We start from the raw sequence: 8,238 nt of genomic DNA, 5'->3' as shown, positions 1-8,238 counted from the left end.
ACAATAATCAACACTCCCAACCCTAATCAATGTAGAGCTCACCAACAATTTCTCCAGGGCCGTTCCATGGTTCTCAGCCTGGAGTGAAGCAGCATGGTTCCTCAGAGATGGCAAAGAGAGAGTCCAGCACACGTGGCACCCTTTTAGTGTAGGAGGGCTGGAGGGTCCAGCCCAGGTAATTCACAGGGGGGCCATTGGCTCGGTGCCAGCTGAGTTAAGCTGATTACCCAAGGCCTTGAACAAGGCTATTTAAAGGGGCCAACAGTTAGGTGTGCACTGATAGGCGAGGAGGGGTCAAACGTTGATCAGCAGGTGGTGTGCCTTCCGATCAGGTAGTGGGCACGTGACAGTCACAACCACTCCGATACAGGGTATTGTGCAGATTTGGGTCCATTATCTAAGTAAAGATGTGCTGGCATTGGAGAGGGTCCAGAGGAGGTTCACAAGAATGATTCTGGGAATGAAAGGATTAATATGTGAGGAACGTTAGATGGCTCTGGGCCTGTACTCACTGAAGTTTAGAAGAATAGTGAGGCAGTGGTCTCATTGAAACCTGTTTGATATTGAAAGGACTATATAGGGTGGATGTGGAGAGAATGTTTCCTATAGTGGGTGAGCCTAGCAAAGCAGGGCAAAGCCTCAGAATAGAGGTACATCCACTTAGAATAGAGACGGAAAAGGAATTTCTTTAGACAAATAGTGCTGAGTCTGTGGAGTACATTGCTGTGAATTCATATGGTTTTGGAAGCCAAGTCATTGAGTATATTTGAAGCAGAGGTCAAAAAGTTCTTTGTTAGTAAGAGTGTCAAATATTATGGGGGTGGGAAGACACGAGAATGAGTTTCAGAGGGATAATAAATCAGCCATGATGGAATGGTAGAGCAAGCTCAATGAGCCAAGTGTTCTCTTACAAACCCAGGGGAAGCAACATCCACTCTCTTACCTCATATCTTCTCACTATGCAGGAGCCCAAATATTCCCTTAAGGTGAAGAAGCCAGTCATATGCCCTTCTTCCACTGAGGTGGCAAACAGTGGTCACAATGTTACCTTCTCCATGTCAGAGAAAACAAGCGCAGATGGGTCATTTACAGTGCTGAGTAAGTCTGCAGTCTGCAAGTGAGACCTGGGCTTCCAGTCATCTGTTAATTTAATTCATCATCCCAACCCGACACTGACCCCCAAGTCTGTGGACTTCCAGTACCACAATAAATTTCCATACCCAATTGAGGAACACCAACCTACCTCCCAGCTTGTAACATTACAGCCTTCAAGACTTAAGTTCAGAAAATCAGCTGTCTCCGGAGGCTGCACCGGGAGCACCAGATGCAATAGATGACCCCAACAGACTCACAAGTGAAGTGTTGCCTCACCTGGAAGGACTGTATGGGATCCTGAATGGTGGTAAGAGAGGAGGTGTAGGGATAGGTGTAGCATTTGTGCTTGCAGGGAAGGAGTTGTGGAGGGAACGATCCCTGCGGAAAGTGGAGAGGGGTAGAGAGGGAAAGATCTGCTTAGTGGTGGGGTCCTGTTGAAGGTGGCAGAAGTTGTGGGGATAATATGCTGGATCCGGAGGCTGGTGGGGTGGTAGGTGAGGATGAGGGGAACTCTGTCCTTGTTGTGGTGACGGGAGTATGGGGTGAGCACCAAAGTGCAGGAAATGGAGAAGACGTGGGTGAGGACATCATTGATGACGGCAGAAGGGAAACCACAATCCTTATAGAAAGAGGACATTTGAGATGTCCTGGAATGGAAAGCCTCATCCTGGGAGCAGATGCGGCGGAGACAGAGGAACTGGGAATAGGGAATAGCATTTTGACATTTGGCAGGGTGGGAAGAGTCGAGGTAGTTATGAGAATCAGTGGGTTTATAGAAGATGTCAGTGGACAGTCTGTCTCCAGAGATGTAGACCAAGAGATCAAGAAAGGGGAGAGAAGTGTCCGAGATGCACCAAGTGAATTTGAGGGCTAGGTGGAAGTTAGAGGCAAAGTCGATGAAATTGATGAGCTCCGCATGGGTGTAGGAAGCAGCACCAATGTAGTTGTCAATGTAGCGCAGGAAAAGTTGGGGAGCAGTACCAGTATAGATTTGGAGCATAGACTGTTCCACATAACCCACGAAGAGGCAGGCATAGCTGGGGCCCATGTGAGTGTCTGAAGGAAGTGGGAAGAGCCAAAAGTTATTAACTGTGAGTACCAGTTCTGCCAACTGGAGGAGAGTGGTGGTGTTGGGGAACTGATGAGGTCTATTCTCAAGAAAGTAGCAGAGGGCTTTGAGGCCTTCTTGATGGGGAATTGAAGTGTATAAGGATTGGACATCCATAATGAAAACAAAGCAGTCGGGACTGGGGAACTGGAATTTATTGAAAAGGTGGGGAGGGACTGAACTATGGGGGACAAAATGGAGTCCAGGTAGGCAGATACAAGTTCAGTGGGGCAGGAGCAGGCCAAAACTATGAAATCTACCGGGACAGTCAGGCTTATGGATCTTGGGGAGGAGGTAAAACCGAGCAGTGCGGGGTGTGGGAATTACGAGTTTTTTGGCTGAGGATGGAAAATCTCCGGAGTTGATAAGGGTAGTGATGGTACAGGAGACAATGGTTTGATGTTTTTGGGTCCTATTCCGGGGTAAATAAGAGGAGGTGTCAGAGAGCTGCCATTTGGCCTCAGTGAGGTAGAGGTCCAGCTGCCAGACTACTACAGCACCACCTTTGCCTGCAGGTTTGATGGTGAGGTTAGGGTTAGTGCGGAGAGAGTGCAGGGCAGTACGTTCAGAGGGAGTGAGGTCAGAACAGGAGAGAGGAGTGGTGAAGTTGAGACGGTTGATGTCTCGGCGACAGTTGGGGATGAAATGATCAAGTGCAGGTAGTAGGCCGGGTGTTCAGGAGGAGGAGAAGGGTTGAAGATGGGAGAAAGAGCCATCAATAGGGGGAGGGGAATCCTTGTTAAAGTAGCAGGCTCGGAGACGTAGACGTAATTTCTAAGGCAGGGACATGTTCAGAACAACTTTGTGGGCCGAAGGGCCTGTATTGTGCTGTAAGTTTTCTATATTTCTATCACAGCTTCAGCACTCACTTTCACCCCTTTCTTCCTTGTTTGCTCCTCTCTTCCATTTTATCCCTGCTCCAGGCACACATTTGCAATACTATTTCAGTGAGAAAATGCAAATTCAGAAATGTGGACATTCTTATACAGAAAGGTGGCATGGTCTGGATGATGAGTTCTTTGATGACAGATGTTGCCTTCTTGTGGCAGCACCTCCTGTAGTTACTACCAGTGGTGGAAAGGTATGTGCATTAGGCAGAGTCCACTACTCTCTGCAGCTTCTAACACTCCTGCACACAAAAATTGCATACCAAACCATGATATAACAATTTAGGATAATTTCAACACTATATCAGTAGAAGACGACTTCACCACACTGTGTTCCAATTCCAACCTCACTCCTTTCTAACGCTCTGCCCTCCACTCCCATCCCAACCTCACTATAAAACCCACTGATAAGGGGGGGGGGGCTGTTGTATTCTGGTGTACAGACCTCTACCTGGCCAAGGCACAGCAACAACTCTCTGATACCTCCTCTTATTTACCCCCTGATCATGACCCCACTAAGAAGCACCAGGTCTCCCATAGCATCACCAACCTTATCAGCTCTGGGGATCTCCCATCCACTGCCACCAGCCTCATAGTTCCCACACCCTGCACTTCCCGTTTCTACCTCCTACCCAAGATCCACAAACCTGCCTGTCCAGGTAGACTCATTGTCTCAGCTTGCTCCTGCCCCACTGAACTCATTTCTGCATACCTTGACACTGTTTTATCCCCCCTTGTTCAATCTCTTCCCACCTATGTTTGTGACACTTTTCATGTTTTGAATTTTTTCAATGATTTTAAGTTCCTTGGCCCCCACCGCCTTATTTTCACCATGGACGTCTATTCCCTATATACCTCCATTCCCCACCAGGAAGGTCTCAAAGCTCTTTGCTTCTTTTTGGATTCCAGACTTAACCAATTCCCCTCTGCTACCACTCTCCTCCGTCTATCAGAATTAGTTCTTACTCTCAATAATTTCTCCTTCGGCTCCTCCCACTTCCTCCAAACCAAGGGTGTAGCCATTGGCACCCGCATGGGTCCCAGTTATGCCTGCCTTTTTGTTGGCTTTGTGGAACAGTCCATGTTCCAAGTCTATATGGGTATTTGTCCCCCTCTTTTCCTTTGTTACATTGACAACTACATTGGCGCTGCCTCCTGCACACATGCTGAGCTCGTTGACTTTGCTTCCAACTTTCACCCTGCCCTCAAATTTACCTGGTCCATTTCTGATACCTCCTTCCCCTTTCTAGATCTTCCTTTTTTAAACAAAGGGGCTTCCCTTCTTCCACCATCAACTCTGCTCTCAAACGCATCTCTCCCATTTCCCCCCCCCCATCTGCACCCCACCCCACTCAAGATAGGGTTCCCCTTGTCCTCACCTATCACTCCACCAGCCTCCGGGTCCAACGTATAATTCTCCATAACTTCTGCCACCTCCAACAAGATCCCACTACCAAGCACATCTTTCCATCACCACCCCCCCCCTTCTGCTTTCTGCAGGGATCGCTCCCTACGCGACTCCCTTGTCCACTCATCCCCCCCATCCCTTTCCACCGATCTCCCTCCTGGCACTTATCCTTGTAAGCGGAACAAGTGCTACACCTGCCCTTACACTTCCTTCCTCACCACCATTCAGGGCCCCAGACAGTCCTTCCAGGTGAGGCGACACTTCATCTGTGAGTCGCCTGTTGTGGTATACTGTGTCCGGTGCTCCCAGTGTGGCCTTTTATATATTGGTGAGACCAGACACAGACTGGGAGACCATTTCGCTTAACACCTATGCTCTGTCCATCAGAGAAAGCCTCCCAGTGGCCACACATTTTAATTCCACGTCCCATTCCCATTCTGATATGTCTATCCATGGCCTCCTCTACTGTCAAGATAAAGCCACACTCAGGTTGGAGGAACAACACCTTATATACCAGCTGGGTAGCCTCCAACCTGATGGCATGAACATTGACTTCTCTAACTTCTGTTAATGCCCCCCTCCCCTTCTTACCCCATCCCTGATATATTTAGATTTCCCCCCTCTTTTTTCTCTCTCTTTTTGCCCATCACTCTGCCTGTTCTCCAGCTCCCTCTGGTGCTCTCCTCCTCCTTTCTTTCTCCCTAGGCCTCCCGTCCCATGATCCTTTCCCTTCTCCAGCTCTGTATCCCTTTTGCCAATCACCTTTCCAGCTCTCAGCTTCACCCTACTCCCTCCGGTCTTCTCCTATCATTTCGTATTTCCCCCTCCTACTTTCAAATCTCTTACTATCTTTCCTTTCAGTTAGTTCTGATGAAGGGTCTTGGCCTGAAACATCGACAGTGCTTCTCCCTATAGATGCTGCCTGGCCTGCTGCGTTCCACCAGCATTTTGTGTGTGTTGCTTGAATTTCCAGCATCTGCAGATTTCCTTGTGTTTGATCAGTAGAAGCTTATTAGAATGCCCAGTGACAAGCCAAACGTCCTTAGAGACGCTGGTGTGCCTTGCATATATTTGCGTCTATGTACAGGGCCCAAGACAAGTCATCTGGTATGTTACTACACAGAAGTTTAAAGCTACTGACTCTCTACAGATTAGTTGGCCTCTGTAAATGTCCCCCCTGTTGGGATAAGTGGGAGAATCAATGAGCAAAAAACCCTGTTTCTGTGGTCTGCCTGTGACTCTAACTCTTGGAAGAGGCAAAGGACTAGAGTTGACCTTCTAGTTATCATTTCATTAATTCCTCCAGAAGATGCAAATGAAAAGCAGATTTTTGAAAGCTCAGAGTGGAATTCTAACTTCTACAGATATACTGCAAATACTCCCTTTCTCTGGGCTGAATATCAGCAGCAAGTGGAAAGCAGACCCTTCAGGCAACTGGGTCCATGACAATCAACACAACTTATTTACACTAATTCTACACAAACTCTATTTTATTCTCTCTATATCCATATTAATGCACTCTATATTTCATCACTTACCTACACATTGGGGGCAACTTATAGTGGTCAATCAACCTGCCAAACCATGCTTCATTAGGATATAGGTACAAACTGGAGCACCTGGTGGAAACCCACACAGTCATGGGGGAGGGGTCTTGCAAACTCCACACAGATAGCATCTGAGGTCAGGATTTAACCCAGGTTGTTGGAGCTGTGACAGTGTGTATCCCACCCTGAGCAGAAGAGCATGATGCTGCAAAGCTCTGTGATGGTGTTTTTAGAGATGGGAAAAGAGGTGCGTCCAGTTGCTCTAACCCTGGCCAATAGGTGCCGGCAGTCTCCCAGTCATTCAGCTGCAGGTGAATCCAATCTCAACAATTTCCCAGCACACACCTGCTTTGGATCAAAGCACATTTATTATCAAAGTATGTATCCATGTTGAAAGGCTGAGACAGAGGAGTTGTGGAAAGGATGTTTCTCATGGTGGTGAGTCTAGGACAAGAAGGCACAGCCTCAGGGTAGAGGGGTGTCCATTTAAAACAGAGATGCAAAGAAATTTCTTTAGGCAGAGGGTGGTGGATTTGTGGAATTTGTTACCACTGGCATCTGTGGAGGCCAGGCCGTTGGGTGTATTTAAGGCAGAGCTTGGTAGTTTCTTGATTGGACATGGCATCAAAGGTTACGGGGTGAAGTGCTAAGAAGTGGGGCTGAGGAAGGGAAAGTAAAGGTCAGCCATGATTGAATAGTAGAGCAGACTCGATGGGCCAAATGGCCTAATTCTGCTCCTATGTCTTATGATCTTATACAATCTTGAGATTTGTCTCCTTACAGGCTGCTAACAATGAAACCCAAAAAGAACCCATTAAAAAAAGTAAGACTCAAACACCCAATGTGCAAAGAGAAAAAAAATCATGCAAGCAATAAAAGAAAGCAAACTGCATTCAGAAGTGAAGTGTTTGCAAAAGTGAGTCCACAGACACCTAGCCAGGCACTGCAGCTGGAGCCGTAGCCACAGCAGGCCGCAGCCTCAGTTCAGCACCGAGCTGAGTAAATGTTGTGGAGCAGCAAGCAGAACCAGCCCATCCCTCGCATCTAGTCAGGACACCCTGACATGTGCCAATCTGGACTAGCACTTAAATCATCCAAGCATTTGGTCATTCCTCACTCTTGGACCTGGGCTCTGTCACTTCAATATGCTCTGGGGCCTGAACCCTGCCACCATTATTTGGCCCAGCACTTAAATAGATTAAAACTCAGGACTTTCCTCACTCTCCGGAATGGGCCCAGGCTCCACCTCGACTCTGCTTCACTTCTCCATTATTTGCTGTGATCATTTACCAGAAATTTTTACCAGTAAAAGTGTTATTAATAAAGACTTTAGTTGCTTTCTTTGTTTGGTTTTCCACTGATAAGTAATTGCTGGCCTTCACCAGCACCATCTTAAACCAGAAGCCCGAGACCCAAGAGTTGGTGCAGACCATTTAGTTTCTGACTGAATAAATAGCTCCATAAACTTCAACGTTCAACAAACGTCAAGGTTAGCACAACCCCTCAAGACATTGTCAAAACTTTCACTTCTGAAGGCCTTTCACAATGCCACTCAACTAACTGCAGGGAAATCAGCTTCCCAGTCTTACTTTTCTTGTCCAGACCCAATCCATAACTCTTCCACCCTCAACAAGGTTTCATGGATACAGGAATCCAAAGAAAATTTCAAATCACCAACCATTTAATAAGTAATTTGATTACTCTCTGCCCCTCCCCACCACCGTCAGTCTCCCTACCATTGCAGTAACCTCCCCACAACCTTTGACAAAACTACCTGAGCTTAAGGAGTTAAAAATTCCTGTCATCCCATCCCAATAACTTAGCCAGTAGGTATCAAAATGCAGCAGAACAAGAAACTATAGACATTTTAATTAATTAATATAAATCCTGCAACTTCTGAAGGATTGACTTTCCAACCCATTCAGCATTGGCCCACCATTGAATGATTGAGTTATGGAGCTGATTTTAGTGATCGCACTCAAGTCACAACTCCTTAGAAATGAAACAGCCCATGCTTGCACGCAGCAAGATCCAGGCAACATTCTGGCATACCCACGAAGAATCAATGGATTCTTAAGTTGTGGGCTAGCATGTGCTTGCAGCTGTGTGGGATTAAGACCACATTGCTTCATTGTTAGAATGCTGGGGATGGAGAGAAGGGGAATGGGGGAATGGGGGAATGGGGGAATGGGG

The sequence above is a fragment of the Hypanus sabinus genome, chromosome 11 (assembly GCF_030144855.1).
Source record: "Hypanus sabinus isolate sHypSab1 chromosome 11, sHypSab1.hap1, whole genome shotgun sequence".
Lineage (NCBI taxonomy): Eukaryota > Metazoa > Chordata > Chondrichthyes > Myliobatiformes > Dasyatidae > Hypanus > Hypanus sabinus.
This window is presented reverse-complemented; position numbering follows the sequence as displayed.